The sequence below is a fragment of the Vulpes vulpes genome, chromosome 10 (genome assembly GCF_048418805.1).
Source record: "Vulpes vulpes isolate BD-2025 chromosome 10, VulVul3, whole genome shotgun sequence".
NCBI lineage: Eukaryota > Metazoa > Chordata > Mammalia > Carnivora > Canidae > Vulpes > Vulpes vulpes.
Window position 1 is genome coordinate 43918844 of NC_132789.1, and position 16100 is coordinate 43934943.

At 46.0% G+C, this 16100-nt stretch overlaps 1 protein-coding gene across 15 annotated transcripts in view; it reads right to left on the bottom strand.

Annotated features, from left to right (window-relative positions):
* Positions 1-10966, bottom strand: part of THRAP3 (thyroid hormone receptor associated protein 3) — a 61153-nt gene extending 50187 nt beyond the window's left edge. For 4 of the 15 annotated variants that reach the window (XM_072723834.1, XM_072723825.1, XM_072723831.1 and 1 more), the window contains exons 1-4: positions 10775-10886; positions 10227-10359; positions 10008-10094; positions 9759-9812 (exon numbers count right to left, since the gene is read on the bottom strand). The gene's annotated coding sequence lies outside the window, so the exon portion shown is untranslated. Of the gene's footprint in view, positions 1-1018; positions 1121-9758; positions 9813-10007; positions 10095-10226; positions 10360-10774 lie in introns of those variants that run through there. The other 11 variants (XM_072723833.1, XM_072723832.1, XM_072723823.1 and 8 more) reach the window with 9 other exon arrangements.
* Positions 10967-16100: the final 5134 nt, after the last annotated feature.

Consider the following 16100-nt stretch of genomic DNA (forward strand, 5'->3'; position numbering starts at 1 on the left):
TCAAGCACATGTGGCAGGGGGAGAAGCAGGCAGAGGGAGAGGGAGAAGCAGGCTCCCCTAACAACAGGGGACTTGAGGTTCAGGCTCAATCCCAGGACCCTGGGACCTGAGCCAAAGGAAGATACCTACCGGAGCCACCCAGGGCCCCTCTGAGGACTCTGTCTTATTTTACTGACCCATCTACTCCCTGGACTCTTACTCTGAGCAGTACAGCACCGTTGCGAGGAGGGAGGTTTAGAGCAGTTCCAAGTTCAAATCCTCTCTTCCTAGTCTATCCCTTGCACCTCAGCTTCATCATTTGTAAACAAAAGGCTCTTCACTAACCTCCTGAAGTACAGGCTTAAATGAGACAACAAATGTGAAGTGCTTAACTAAGCACTTACTTTGAAAAAAATTACAATCTATAAATATGCTTCTTCAATATTTAAACTGACCTTACATCTAAGTTTGCTCAAGATATTTTACACCTGTTGGACCAGCATATTATTAACAGCATCCTCTCTCTCAGTGGTGTTCCTGGTTCAAAAAATAAAATTATGTGGTCACAATGCTAATTTGACAAAAATAAATCTAACTCAAGACAAACATCATCACTAAATCAGAGGAAAAGCAAACTATTTCAGCTAAAAAATGGTACCCAAAACCTCTCCATCCAAGCAAGCACTTATAAATTAAATGACAATCACATTCTAGTCTGTAAATTTTACCTCTCTCCCTTAATTAAAAGGGAATCAAAAACAAATATCGAACTCTAGCTAATGATCTGCATGTTGAAGTGTTTAGATGTGAAATGTACTGATATCGGGATCCCTGGGTGGCGCAGCGGTTTGGCGCCTGCCTTTGGCTCAGGGCGCGATCCTGGAGACCCGGGATCGAATCCCACGTCAGGCTCTCGGTGCATGGAGCCTGCTTCTCCCTCTGCCTATGTCTCTGCCTCTCTCTCTCTCTCTCTCTCTGTATGACTACATAAATAAAAAAGAAAAAAAAAAAAAGAAATGTACTGATATCTGAAACTTACTTTAAAATGCTTCAAAAATGTGGGGCACCTGGCTGGCTGTGGAGCATGTGACTCTTGATCTCAGGGTTGTGAGGTCAAGCCCTACATTGGGCTTGGAGCCTACTTAAGGGGGGAAAAAAGCTTCAAAAATGTAAGATGAAAAATAAGCTAAAGACCTGAGTTGACATTTCTCTAAAAATATACAAATAGCCACAAGCACATAATAGCCATTCTAATAGGTTTTAACAGTTACCATTAAACATTACATACACACAGAAAGTAAGTGTTGCGAAGGATGTGGGAAAATTGGGAATGGAGATTTCTATCTTCACCTGAAATTGAACAGATACACTCCCAAGGGTTAAGCAACTTACTCCAGGGTCTCAGCTAAAAAAAAAAAAAAAAAAAAAAGGCTTCTGAAGAGGAAGCAAGGACTTCCATTTCTCATCACATTCTTCTGATAACCAAGGCCTCTAGGCACCAAAGATCATATACAACCATGAGCATGCCTTATTGATTTAACACTGTAGCTGAAAATATTTTGCTGAAAATTGAACAGAAAACATTCTCTATCAAACAAGTTTCATGATATGTGTATCCTTCAATGTTAAGTAGCCTCCATAGCAAAAAAGGAAGAGAATAAGGCAATAAGATATTCCTTCCTCATCCTATATTGTCATTCAAAGTGGCACCACATTCAAGGCCACTTTAATCCCCTACCAAGGCTGGTTAAATGGTCAAACAACTCATACTTGAAGGTAAAATGTCCAGCAAAAATTTATATAACTAATAATCCTGAAACAAAGGAAGAGAACAGGCAAGCTAAATTCTATGCTATGAACAAAGGAAAAGTACTTACCATTAAAGCCATTAACATATCATCTTCTATATTTTCCAAGAAAACAAGATTATCACAAATACACTGTTGTAATTTAAGTCCTTCTAAACAGAGCAATGTTTTAAGGATTCAGCTTTCATAAATAAACCAAAGCGGTTTGTCTCTACTTCCTCCGTGGCTCCTTACTAACTAACTTTACTATTTAGAAATACCTTCATCCAACACCCAAAGAAAAAAAATCACATGTACAACAAACCAAAACAGTAGAAATCTCTTCTATGTACCCAAACTGCTTACAATGGCCTAAACAGATGGCATTATGGGAAACTTTTACTTTCTACATTACGTATTTCTGCAATGTCTTTTTTTTTCAACCAGCACCATCTGTGAGCAAGGAAACAAAACTTTTAAAGACAACTACCTGCCCAAAAGGGTTTTTACGGGTTGTGCCTTACTTAACTAAATCGTGGGGTAGGGGCAGGAAGGCGTTAGGGAACTCAGTGGTGTTTTAAGTTTTTAAAAATGAAATGTCAGGGTGCCTGGCGGGCTCAGTCAGTAGAGCATCTGATTCTTGACCTTGGGGTCATGAGTTTGAGCCCCACACCAGGTGTAGAGATTACTTTGAAAATAAAGGGATCCCTGGGTGTCTCAGCAGTTTGGCGCCTGCCTTTGGCTCAGGACGTGATCCTGGAGTCCCGGGATCGGGCTGCTTGCATGGAGTCTGCTTGCATGGAGCCTGCTTCTCCCTCTGTCTGTGTCCCTGCCTCTCTATCTCCCTTCCCCAACCCCAGGTCTCTCATGAATAAATGAATAAAATCTTTATTAATTAATTAATTTCAGGGCACCTAACTAGCTCAGTCAGTCGAGCAAGGGACTCTTAATCTCAGGGTCATTCATTCAAGCTCCACGCTGGGCATGGGGCTTAATTTTTTTTTTCCCCATGGGGCTTAATTTAAAAAAATACATAAATGTCTTTAAAGATTTTTAAGTAAATAACTAAAATTTTTATTTTACATATATATTTATATATATTAAGCAGAACCCCAAAGTAAAAAAATTATCAGTGTAGAACTGCTCTTGAGTGAATTGGGGTCCTCCCAGCTCAGCCTCTTCCCTCAATAGCTCCTGAGGCACCTGCCTCACTCCAAACAAGATTTTAACATCTCCTGTCCAATCTATACTCGGCTAAATTTACTAAAAACAATAATCACACCCTACTTATACAGTTATCTCAGTTTTACAGAACAGCCTTTAGAGAACGGCTTTTGAAAACAAATTTTTATCAATCAACTTCATAATTCACTTACAAAAGAGGTACACATTTTAAGTTTGGTCAGTTTTGACAAAATATACTGTGAAACACTACCCCAACCAAAATATGGAGTATTTCAGAGGTACCTGGGGGATGGGGGGGGCTCAGTCAGTTAAGCGATTGACGCTTGATCTCAGCTCAGGTCTTGCTCTCAAGGTATTGGAGTTCAAGCCCTACATTCAACTTTAAATACACACACACAGACACACACACACACAAAGGGCGGGATGGCTCAGTGGTTGAGCATCTGCCTTTGGCACAGATCATGATCCAGAGGTCCTGGGATGGAGTCTGCATTGGGCTCCCCACGGGGAGCCTGCTTCTCCTTCTGCTGATGTCTCTCATGAATTAAAAACCTTTATAAATATGTGTGTGTATATATATATATATTTCTATCACCCCAGAGAGTACCTCCCCGCTCCTTTGTAATCTCCTCACCTATCCCCATACAAATCATTTTCAACTGGTAGCTTAACAGAATCTAAGTAAATCAGAACTTGATAGTGGGAGCACTTCCAGAGACAGCCAACCAGTCAGCATATCTCTTCCAGTATTAATTCATCCTTTATTTATTCACTAAACCTCTTCTATGTAACAGAGAAAGTCCTAGGTATGGGGATTCAGCAATGAATCAAACAAATCCCTGCTTTACTCTCTAAAGAGGTGAAGACACAGCGGATTAAAAATGTCCCACAGGAGGGCCTAGGTGGCTCTGTCAGTTGAGCATTCGACTCTTGATTGCAGCTCAGGTCTTGCTCTCAGGGTCTTAGGTTGAGCTGCATGTTGGGCTCTGCACTCAGCACTAAGTCTGCTTGTCCGTCTCCCTTTTGAGAGAGAGAGAGAGAAATAAAGAGCACAAGCAGGGGGAGGGGCAGAGGGAGAGGAAGAAGCAGACTACCAACTGAGCAGGGAGCCCGATGTAGGGGGGCTCAATCCTGGGACCCGGGATCTTGACCTGAGCCGAAGGCAGACACTTAACTGAGCCAGCCAGAAACCCCTTAAATCTTTTTTTTTTTTTTTAAGATTTTTTTTATTCATTTATTCATGAGATACAGAGAGAGACAGAGAGTCAGAGATATACGCAGAGGGAGAGGCAGGCTCCATGCAGGGAGCCCAGATGCGGGACTTGATCCCAGGTCTCCAGGATCACGCCCTGAGCTGAAGGCAGGCGTGCAACCGCTGAGCCACCCAGGCGTCCCAAAACCTCTTAAATCTTAAAAAATAAAAAAATAATGTCCCACAGAAATAATGTGGGAGGCGGGAGGGGTTGATAAGAGGAGTACCCCACAGATAGGGTGGTAAAGAAAGGCCTTGTTCAAGACATTTCCCAATGTGATACAAGCATACATAGGACCATCAAAACTAAAAAAAAAATGGTTCAGCAACCTGACTCCTTAACGGCTAAGCAGGAAGAACTTAAGAGTAGGGGCACCTGGGCTAAGTGTCTGCTGTCAGCTCAGGTCATGATTCTGAAGCCCCAGATCAAGCCTGTGTTGGATTCCAGGTCCAACAAGGAGTCTGCTTCTCCCTCTCCCCGCGCTCATGCTCATTCTCTCACTCTCTCAAATAAATAAAATCTTAAAAAAAAAAAAAAAAAAAAAAAGCAAACTTAAGAGTACACAAAGCATCCCTTTATTATAACTGAAACAAATTTATCTTAAGAAATTTACCCAGTTTTTTCTTCTGGGCAACCCTAATCTGGCACCTGACCAACTTCCTCAATCTCTTTTAATTTTTTTTTTTTCGATAGCCCACAGTCTGCTAGATAAAGGTATTAGTCAAGACTGTAGGACACATCCTTTAGACACACTGGGACCATCTTCTCTGAAGGCCTACCATAAAGGAGCCCTAGAGTGGAGAAATCTGGGTAGCTTTAGAAAGCAGTCTCATCTCTTAGACGGCCTCTATCAATTATTTATCCTGTCTTTATAATTAAAATAGAGGAAAAAAATTGAGGAGTCATTCCTCAAAAAAAAAGAAAAGAAAAGAAAGGAAAAGAAAAGAAAAGAAAAGAGAAAAAGAAGAAACTCTCACACACAATTACTGAAAGCAAAGCAATGGACTTCACACAGGCATATTAAACACACACTCAACTTTGGTTCTTAAGCCTGAAGACAAGCGCCAGAAGTCTTCTAATTAGACATTCAACAATTTCTCTTTGCTTGGCCTTCTATGTTCTGAAACAAGCCCAGCTATGCAGTGACAACATTCCAGATGCTAAAAAGCAAATCAGGAAAAACAAAAATGAGGACACTGTACAGACACCAACTAAAAGGCATGGGCAGGGGGTCAGATTAAAGCCTTTATGCTTTCTAAAAGCCCCTGGGTTCAGAAACAAAATAATTCAATGTTTTGGGCTTATTTCCCTCACTGGTCTGCAAAAAATAAGGCAACAAGGCAGAAAACAATCTCTAATGGTGATATAACGTTAAGACTGAAAACAGACTTTAAGTGAAGGCATTAGAGACCCGTATCATATATCTAGAAAAGAGACACCATATTAAATTGCCTGCAGACATGTAATTTAAAGGTGTAAAATAATATCAAGTGACTCTGTTCCACGTCAGGGATACATGTCAGGCCGTAGTGAGGTCTCTGACAAACTGGAAAGGACATGCTCAACCATAAAAGATGGCTGCAGATGAGGCAGAAACACAGGTCTGAGGCTGCCAAAACTGATTTTTCAAAAGCAGCCTGAATCTAAATTTTACATAAATAAATAAATAAATAAATAAATAAATAAATAAATAAATAAATAAATAAATAAATTTTACATAAAATCTCGTTTCTTAAATGCTGACAACTAATTCAAATTCACAATGCTGTGTGTATTCCAGGCTCTTGACCTGAGCCGAAGGCTGACACTTAACTGAGCCACCCAGAAACCCCTAAAATCTTAAAAATAAAAAAATAATGCTCCACAGTAATAATGTGGGAGGCAGGAGGGATTGATGAGAGGAGTATCCCACAGATAGAGTGGTAAAGAAAGGCCTTGTTCAAGACATTGAACAAGATGATGGGATCCCTGGGTGGCGCAGCGGTTTGGCGCTTGCCTTTGGCCCAGGGCGCGATCCTGGAGACCCGGGATCGAATCCCACATCAGGCTCCCGGTGCATGGAGCCTGCTTCTCCCTCTGCCTATGTCTCTGCCTCTCTCTCTCTCTCTCTCTGTGACTATCATAAATAAATAAAAATTAAAAAAAAAATTAAAAAAAAAAAGACACTGAACAAGATGTATGTATCAAAATACATCTGGAGACTGGATTTAGTCCACAAGCCTTCAGTTTTCAATCTCTGCTGTAAAAACAAAAATATACCTTTCTTTCAGTGGTACAGCTCTACCTCTGGGGTACAAAGTACACCTTATGTTTCCAATCACACATTAAGATGTAAAAATATAATATAAGAAATAAGAATATACATCTGAGGGATCCCTGGGTGGCTCAGTGGTTCAGCGCCTGCCTTTGGCCCAGGGCATGACCCTGGAGTCCTGGGATCGAGTCCCATGTCGGGCTCCCGGCACGGAGCCTGCTTCTCCTTCTGCCTCTCTCTATCATAAATAAAATCTTTAAAAAAAAAAAAAAGAATATACATCTGAAACCCCTGATGGAAGAAAAGCAAGAAGATGGTCTTGCTCTTCATATACTAAGGTACTCCATTTGCACCACTTAAAATATTAACAGTTTCTTCCAGTAGAAAAAAACATTCAGGAATGGACTTTCATGATACTGAGCTAATGTCTGACTTCTTCAATATGTGCATCAGCCTCTAACTTGCAGACAAAAAGAAACTAAAAGACCTATGGCACACCATCTAAACTTCATTTTTAAAAAAGTTCCCATTAAAGACTAAGAAATGTGGTGCCTGGCTGACTCAGTTCTTGGAGTAACTCTTGATCTAGAGGTTGTGAGATTAACCCCACGTGGGGTGTAGAGCTTACCTAAAAAAAAAAAAAAAAGATGAAGGAAAGCAATCTTTTAGAAAGGGTACCCACGACTCAACTCTGATAAGCCATGGGCAACTACTTTTTTATGGGTTATAAACCCTCATTACAAGCTCTAGAACACTGGTTCTTAAATTCTGAGACTAGGGCAGCCCAGGGGGCTTGGCAGTTTAGCGCTGCCTTCAGCCCAGGGCATGATCCTGGAGTCCCCAGATCGAGTCCCACGTCAGGCTCCCTGCACGGAGCCTGCTTCTTCCTCTGCCTGTGTCTCTGCCTCTCTCTCTCTCTCTCTGTGTGTTTGTCTTTCATGAATAAATAAAATCTTAAAAAAAAAAAAATTCTGAGACTAATGAATTTCACGGAAGTTATCAAACCTTGAGAAAATGCAGTCGCTCACAAAAATTTTAGTTTCATGGGCTCCCTATAGTCCATGGACTACAGATTAAGAATGGCCTGATCCGGGATCCCTGGGTGGCACAGCGGTTTAGCACCTGCCTTTGGCCCAGGGCGCGATCCTGGAGACCCAGGATGGAATCCCACGTCGGGCTCCCGGTGCATGGAGCCTGCTTCTCCCTCTGCCAGTGTCTCTGCCTGTGTGTGTGTGTGTGTGTGTGTGTGTCTATCATAAATAAATAAAAATTAAAAAAAAAAAAAAAGAATGGCCTGATCCCAAGAATATTAAACCTACATCCTCTCCAAACACCCCACTTCTTCCCACCAATACACAGGCAACTACCATATCCGGTCTGGACCAGTACGGCAGTACTTAAATGATATCCTCCATAATCCATCTTCCATACCTCTGCAAAAGTAATCTTTTTTAAAGATTTTTATTTATTTGAGAACAGAGAGAGAGCACACACACACACACACACACACACACACAAGTGGAAAGGGAGGAACAAAGGGAAACACAGACTCCCCACTGAGCAGGGAGCCCAATGCTGTGATGATGCTGCTGCTGCCATGCAGGACTCGATGTGAGATTTGATCTAAGGATCCCAAGATCATGACCTAAGCCAATAGCAGATGCTCAAGGCACTCAGGTGCCCCAAGGGTTATTTTAAAATATAAATCAGAAGGCTTCAATGGCTTCCCCCAAACCACCTTACCTGTCCAGCTGTGGTCACCACTCTCCTCACTGTGTCAGCTACTTTGGGCCTCTTTTCAGTTCTGAAAGCACACAATTCTCCCCACCTTCTTGCTGTTCCCTCCATATGGAATGTACTTTCCTACAAAACTGTCGTCATGCCCAAAAGACCTTCTCTGACCAACCTTAGGTCTCCCTTGTTAGTGTCTACTAGAGTCCCTGCTTCATATTCCCTTATCACTTTTCTCAATTTGTCATTTATTTTCTTACCGGTTGTATCTTCCCCTACTCCACTAGAAGTTCTCCAAATGCAAGACCCCTTGGGTCTCACACAGCCCCCCCCACCACATACTCCCAGAGCCTAGCGCAGGAGCCAGGCGGTAGAGCGTGTTCTCAGACACTATTTGCTGAATCAATCAGCCAAATACTGAACTGACTCAATCTTAAATGTTTATAGGATGAGTGTGTGAAGCAATCCATCAAAATCTAACATTTGGGGGGAAAAAAATCTAACATTTGAGAGAACAGCATTAACCACTTTGCCTTCAATTCGGGAGGTCACTGCACCCGAGAAATAGGCTAGCATCTTGAGATTCTTAGTGGATGAGACTATCCGTTCAAAATAAATAAGTAAACAATAGTCATTTGTCTTCAGCTCCCTCTCTGCCAGCAGTATCTCTCCCCACCTGGGTGCTAATCTCCACAATATCCCAAGCTTCCTCCTTCCAACTTCTCAGGACAAAACAGGACACTCTTTTTGTAATCCATTATTTCACTGGCTAAGCCAAATTCAAAGAATGCCTGTAACTTGGTGTTAACACTAATAAATATGCTAAAGAACTACTGTCGCTACTGTTACCACTATCACCACCACCAGGAAAACAGGACTGTATGTACATCTGCAGAACGAGAAATCAGTCTTTCCAAAACAGGAGACCCGTCACTGGTGCCAAAAGGGTTAAAGAACGAGGCGACAGGCCTGCATTGGACATCAAAGATTTTTAGTGGAACAGTTTTCTTCTGGAAACTTCAATACACCTTTTACAAGATGCAACCAAGCCCAAGTGGTTGCAGAATAAATCCGTTTCTGATATTGCTGAAGTGTGTGCCTTGGTTCACAAAACGTTAATTCCCAGCAAAAAGCAAACTTAGCTCGATTTGCTCCACAGGTTGCTCATGGGCAGTAACCGTTTCTGACTCTTTGTAACAGGCTTCTGCTTAATGATACACACATCAAGCCGTCCAGATAACCAAACAGACAATATTTCCACATTTAAAAAAAAGGCGGGGGGGGGGGGGCATCCGAAAGGAAAGAAAAGGGAAAAGGAAAAGGAAATGCGGGTATACAGTATTTCCACATTTAAAAAAAAGGGGGGGGGGAGCATTGGAAAGAAAAAAAAGGAAATACAAATGTGTTAATACCTGCCTTTGCACTCTGGGCCCACAATCTACATACCCTACCCGCGGGGATGATGATAACAATGCACCCTAATCCACGTCAGGTAACGAGCTAAGCGGTTTTCAGTTTTATCTCCGTTAATCCTCGCAGTAACGCTCTAAAGTTGCCGCGGCTACTTACCGCTCTTTTGCAGATAAGGAAACTGAGGCACCGGAAGCGAAGAAGCCCCTCGACCTAAAATCAAAAGCTTAACGGAGCCAAAACCTGAACCCGGGCAAGCTGGCCCCGCCATCCGCCTTTCTGTTCTGCCCCCAGAAGCTTCCCTGGCTCTCGCCCGCCAAGGCTCTGCCGCACCCGCAGGCTCCCCTTCCAATCCAATGAACCCCCCCCCCCACTCCCCACCCCCGTAGACACCCTACGACCACCGACCGCTTCGCACTCCCGGGCACCGGCGCTGCTCGCCGGCTCCTGCCGCCAGGCTCCACCCCCTGAGATTTAGAAAGGCGACCAGAAGAGCTGATTTAAAAAAAAAAAAAAAAAAAAAAAGTTGCTGAGATGCAAAGGGAGGCAAAAGAAAAAAGAAAAATTGCCTCCTACAGGCACAACACACGCGCGCCGGCGACCCCCTGGAATGCAAGTCGGCCTCACCTCCAACCCGAGAGGGCTGAGATAGGAGTGGGCGCACAGATGTTCCAGCGGCAGGTTGGATTTGGACTATGCCTCCTCTGGCCGCAAGCAGGGAAGGAGGACTAACATTCACCGAGTGCCAGCCACATGCGCCCTAGAAGACAGAACCAGGCCAATGGAGACGGAGGGAGGGAGGGGGGAGGGGGAGTTGCACTCAGAGTTCCGGGAAAAGGAGAAATTCAAAGAATGGGGTTCCTGCGACTAAATGGGGAGATGGAAGAGGTGGAGGCCTCAGGCTTGCAGCTTAAGGGGTGGGGGGAGGGAGAAAAGGCGGCCCCGGAGCGTCGGGAGCTAGGCCGGAGCGAGGGGAAACCCTGAAGGGCGGGGAGGGGGAGGAGCCGGAGAGGGAGCGGGGCCAGCTCGGAGGAGGCCTGGGGGCAGCGGCGCAGGAGCGGCCCCGCGCCGGGCCCGCCCGGGCCCCCGACCCAACCGCCGCGGAGAGAGAATAAAACACGCCACCGCCGGAGCCGGGGGAGCTGCCCTTATCCCCATCACAGGCCCCCACTCACCAGGCCCGCCGCAGCGATCGCAGCAGCAGCCTCGCAACGGCACAACCGGCCCGAATCTCGCCCCCGCCCGACAGCGCGCCCCGCGTCCCCGCTCTCCGACGGCGGCAGCGGCGGCGTCGCCCCCGCTGACTCCTGGGAAATGTAGTGCCCGGCCCGCCCGCTGCTAGCCCAGCCGGCGGTGCGCCGAACTACGTTTCCCACAAGGCGAGGCGAGCGTTGGGCCCGCCGCTTTGCGTCACGCGCAGGGTTGTCGGCAGTCACGTGGGGCGCTGCGTCGCCATCCCCTCCCCCCCGCCTGGGTGGCCTGGGGAAGAAGGAGGGAGGTGAACGGAAGGGGCGGGGGCGTTGCTGACGCCACTGCCCCCACCATTTTGGACTCGGCTTGGAGGGAGGGCCGGAGCCCCACCCGCCGGCGGCCGCCCTTCGTCGTCGCCGAGGCCCTGGGCGGGGAAGCCGGGAGGCGGGCCGCCGCTCTCGCTTGGTGACCTTGAGCGACGCGTCTCCGCTGCGGGAGCCTCGGGGTCCCCGCTCCGGCGGGCGGCCCGCAGTCCCCACGCCGCGGAGTTGTTGCGAGAGTCCGACAAAGTGAGGCCCGTGGGGGCGGCCGGTGCCCTGAAAGCGCGACTCAAAATGGAGCTGTTTGCATTGCGGTGATCGGACACCTCCTAAGGACGCCCGGGAGCCCCGTGGGTCCGGGCCCGCGTGGCCCCATCCCCCGCCCGCGACCGCGACCGTGGGAGCGCAGGAAGGGACGGTCTAAAAAGTGTAGTCCTCTGAAGCTCCTTAAAATGGATGCCACTCGCCCAGTTAAACAAACCACAAGTGCCCCCTCCCCGGGCAGGCTTGGAATCTGCATGATAAACGTCCTGCTGCATCTGCAGGTTCGGGAGCCACCAGCACCTATCAGGGTTGTGCACAAGCTACTTTCCGCTGGACTTCCTGCCCCGGTGAACTCCGACCTTTAAGACTGAGCTCCGATGTTACCCCCTCTTTTCTTCTTTTTAAGATTTTATTTTATTTATTCATGAGAGACACAGAAGGAGAAGCAGGCCCCGTGCGGGGAGCCCAATGCAGGACTCGATCCTGGGTCTCCAGAATCATGCCTTGAGCCAAAGGCAGATGCTCAACCGCTGAGCCACCCAGGTGTCCCAAATGTTCTCCTCTTGTATGAAGCCTTTGGAGGCTTTACTAGCTTCCCCCCCCCATCCCCATATCTACTCTGCAGCACCTTTGCACCTGATTTTTTTTTTCTTTGCGCCTGATTTTATAATTATCAGGCCTGTGCTGGTCTTCCCCACCAAACTGTGAGCTATTTGAGAGCAGAGATTAATTAGTTCGGGTCGGTTTCTGCATCCCCACAGCAAAGTTAAGAAAGTCCATTTGGGGATCCCTGGGTGGCGCAGCGGTTTGGCGCCTGCCTTTGGCTCAGGGCGCGATCCTGGAGACCCGGGATAGAATCCCACGTCGGGCTCCCGGTGCATGGAGCCTGCTTCTCTCTCTACCTGTCTCTCTCTCTCTCTCTCTCTCTCTCTCTCTGTGACTATCATAAATAAAGTTTTAAAAAAAAATAAGTTATTAAAAAAAAAAAAGTCCATGTGAATAAAGATGGCGGGCGGGGCGGGGCGCGGGGGGAAAAGTCTTTTCTTCCTGCAAGAAAAGCTCACCAGCTCAAGTCTGGGACCATGTCATGTCAGCCCTCGCCCTTGCTGACCTCAGTGGCCTTCCTTCCAGGCTGTATACTCTTTCTTCCTTCTTTGAGTATTTCCCTGCTTGCTGTGTAGGGCTTCTTGAAAGGTTTTGATTCAACTTAATTTTCTTTCTCTCTCTTTTTTTTTTAAAGTGGGCTCCACAACACAGATCAACACTCTTGATCCTGAGATCAAGAGAGGGACACTGAACCAACGGAGCCACCCAGGTGCCCCTCGACTTCATTTTCAACTCACAGATTTTTGGACTGCTACATGCCATGGTGCCCAGGGAAAAATACTAGGAACACAATGGTGAATTAGAGGGATACAAAAATATGTAATCATTCCTCCCGGTTTCTGAAATACTCCATGCTGGAGCTCTTACCTGTCTCCCACTTCCACTCCTTGCCTGGCCCAAAACCCACCCTGCAGCTCTGGCCTCCTCTCTCTCTTCTCATCAGTCTCTCTCCCTGAGACACCCTGTTCCTTGAGCGAGCTGGCCAACTCAGGTGGTTTCTACATCTTTTCTGTGCACTTTACTCCCTTAACAACATCTTGGCATCAACTTATATTGTTCCAGATGTTCCGTAGTCACCATACCCTGAGTTTCCCACTGGCTTCTCAAACTAATCCTACTGAAATCTGAATTCTTTTTCCTTCCAATACAGCATTACCTAATTGTGTAGTTAACCATTTATATGTCTGTTTTCTCCACTAAACTTTGAGCCCCCCTCAGGAAAGAGAACATCTTGGGCTCCCGGGTGGCTCAGTGTTTGAGCATGTGTCTTTGGCTCAAGGCATGACCCTGGGGTCCTGGGATCGATTCCTGCATCGGGCTCCCTGCATGGCACCTACTTCTCCCTTTGCCTGTGTCTCTGCCTCTATGGGTCTCTCGTGAATAGATAAAATCTTTAAAAAAAAAAAAAAGAGAAAAAAAGAAATCTATTGCTGGAGTGCCTTGCTGGCTTGCTTGATAGAGCATGTGACTCTTGAGCTCAAGGCTGTGAGTTCAAGTCCCATGTTGGGCATAGAGATTCTTAATTTTTTTTTAAGATTTTATTTTAAAGGGATCCCTGGGTGGCACAGCGGTTTGGCACCTGCCTTTGGCCCAGGGCCTGATCCTGGAGACCTGGGATCGAATCCCACGTCGGGCTCCTGGTGCATGGAGCCTGCTTCTCCCTCTGCCTATGTCTCTGCCTCTGCCTCTGTGTGTGTGTGTGTGTGTGTGTGTGTGTGTGACTATCATAAATAAATAAAAAAATTTTTTAAATTAAAAAAAAAGATTTTATTTTAAAAAATTAAAAAATATTTATTTATTCATGAGAGAGGCAGAGACACAGACAGAGGGAGAAACAGGCTCCATGTAGGGAGCCTGACATGGGACTCTGTCCCGGATCTCCAGGATCACATCCCAGGCCGAAGGCAGCACTAAACCACTGAGCCACCGGGGCTGCCCAAGATTCTTAATTTCTTTAAAAAAAAAAAAAAAAAAAAAAAGTCTATTACAAAAAAAAAAGTAAGTCTATTGCATGCATGATTAATTACCAGTGTGGTAAGTGCAACATAAGAAAGTATGTTATATGCTATGATAACATAGAACACACATGGGCAAACTATAGCCTACAAGCCAATCCTAGCCCTCCTCCTATTTTTGTATGGCCAGAAGCTAGGAACTGTTTTTATATTTTTAAATGGCTGGAAGAAAATCTTTTAACTAATATTTCCCCTTTGCGCAGCCAGTGAGGTTTATCCGAGGCACGATTATTGCTAATTGAAAAACTAGTATTACGTGACATGTAAAAAGTATATATAAAGTTCAACATTCATAACTTCACCTATGTGTCTTCTGCTGACACAGAATTGAGAAGCTGCAGGGAGGGCACCTGGGTGGCTCATTCAGTTAAGTGTCTTACTCTTGATTTCTTCTTTTTTTTTTTTTTAAGATTTTATTTATTTATGAGAGACACAGACAGAGAGAGGCAGAGACACAGGCAGAGGGAGAAGCAGGCTCCCTGCAGGGAGCCCGTGGGACTCAATCCTAGATCTCCAGGATCACGCCCTGGGCTGAAGGAGGGGCTAAACCGCTGAGCCACCGGGCTGCCCTTACTTTTAGTTTCTACTCAGGTTATGACCTCAGGGTCCTGGGTTGGAGCCCCCCCACCCATGCCCCGGGCTCCATGCTCAGCAGGGAGTCTCCTTCTCTCCCTCTGCCCCTCCCCTGGCTTACACGCCTGTGTGTGTTGGGGGAGGGTGCCTGCAAGTGCACAAGCTCTCTCTCTAAAATGAGTAAATGGGGTGCCTGGGTGGCTCAGTCGGTTGAGCGTCTAACTTCAGCTCAGGTCATGCTCTTGGGGACCTGGGAGGGAGCTCTGCATCTGGCTCCCAATTTAGCGGTGTTGTGGCGGGGGGTCTGCTTTTCCCTCTATCTCTCCCCTCAACTCATGCGCTCACTTGGGCTTGCTCTATCTCTCAAAAAATTAAGTAAATAATCTTTTTTTTAAAAAAAGATTTATTTGAGGGAGAGAGAGAGAGCATGCACAGGGTGGTGGGGACAGAGGGAGAGAGAGAAGCAGACTCCCTACTGAGCAGGGTGCCTGACGATGCTGGGCTCCATCCCAGCACCCCGGGATTTTGACCTGATTTGAAGGCAGACATTCAACTGACTGAGCCACCCAGGTTTTTAACAATCTTAAAATGATCTTTAAAAAATAATCTTAAAAAATTAATCTTAAAAAAAATATTGAGTAGCCATGACATTGTGTGACCTACAAGGCCTAAAAATAGTTTCCATCCTTTATAGAAAAAGTTTGCTGAGTCTTGACGTGGAATCTAGAGATTCTGGCCTAGGCTAGGAGGTCAGAGGAGGCTTCACTGAGGAAGTAACCCATAAATTTGTCATCAACCAGGCGGAGAACTAAGGAAGTGCTTTCCAGGCAGAAGGACAACACATGGAAAAGTCTGAAGGAACTTGGCCCATCCTAAATAATGTTAGGCCTGCCATTGAGTCTGGAGTGTAATAGGAATTAAAGCCCAGTGAGCCTGGTGAGGCCCTAACCAGCCAGATCCTGCTGGGTCTGATAGTCCAGGTTGAGATTATTGGATTTACTCTGAGAACAACAGGAAGCCATTGAAAGATTTATAAGCAGGAGAGGGATTCGGTTTCCTTTTGTGAAGGATTATTCTGGCACAGTGTGAGAATGGATTAGGGCAAACCAGAATGACAATGGAGAGACCCATCAAGAGGTTATACAGTAATTCAAATGAGAAGACCCAATATCTTGAGCTCATGTGTCTTCGGCTGGGATGAAGAGAAAATAAATAGATTCAAATAATTCTCCAAAGATATTTAGGAGATCAGATCTACGGATCTTGATGGATGACTGGATGAGGGAAGGAGGAGTCAAGCCTCGGTTTCCAGCTTGAGCAGCTGTGTGGATAGAAGTGCTAGTGCTGCCTCCCTCCCTTCCAGCTTGGACCCATCGGCCCACATGCATCACAACATCCTGGAATCATCCATTACATGGCTGTGTCTCCTGCAGAAGGCCATCTCCTGGAAGGCAACCAGGGCCCTGTTCATCTTCCTAGATCTCAGCAGCAGTCTAGGCACAGAACTGGCAGCAGTAAACAAGTGTGGACTT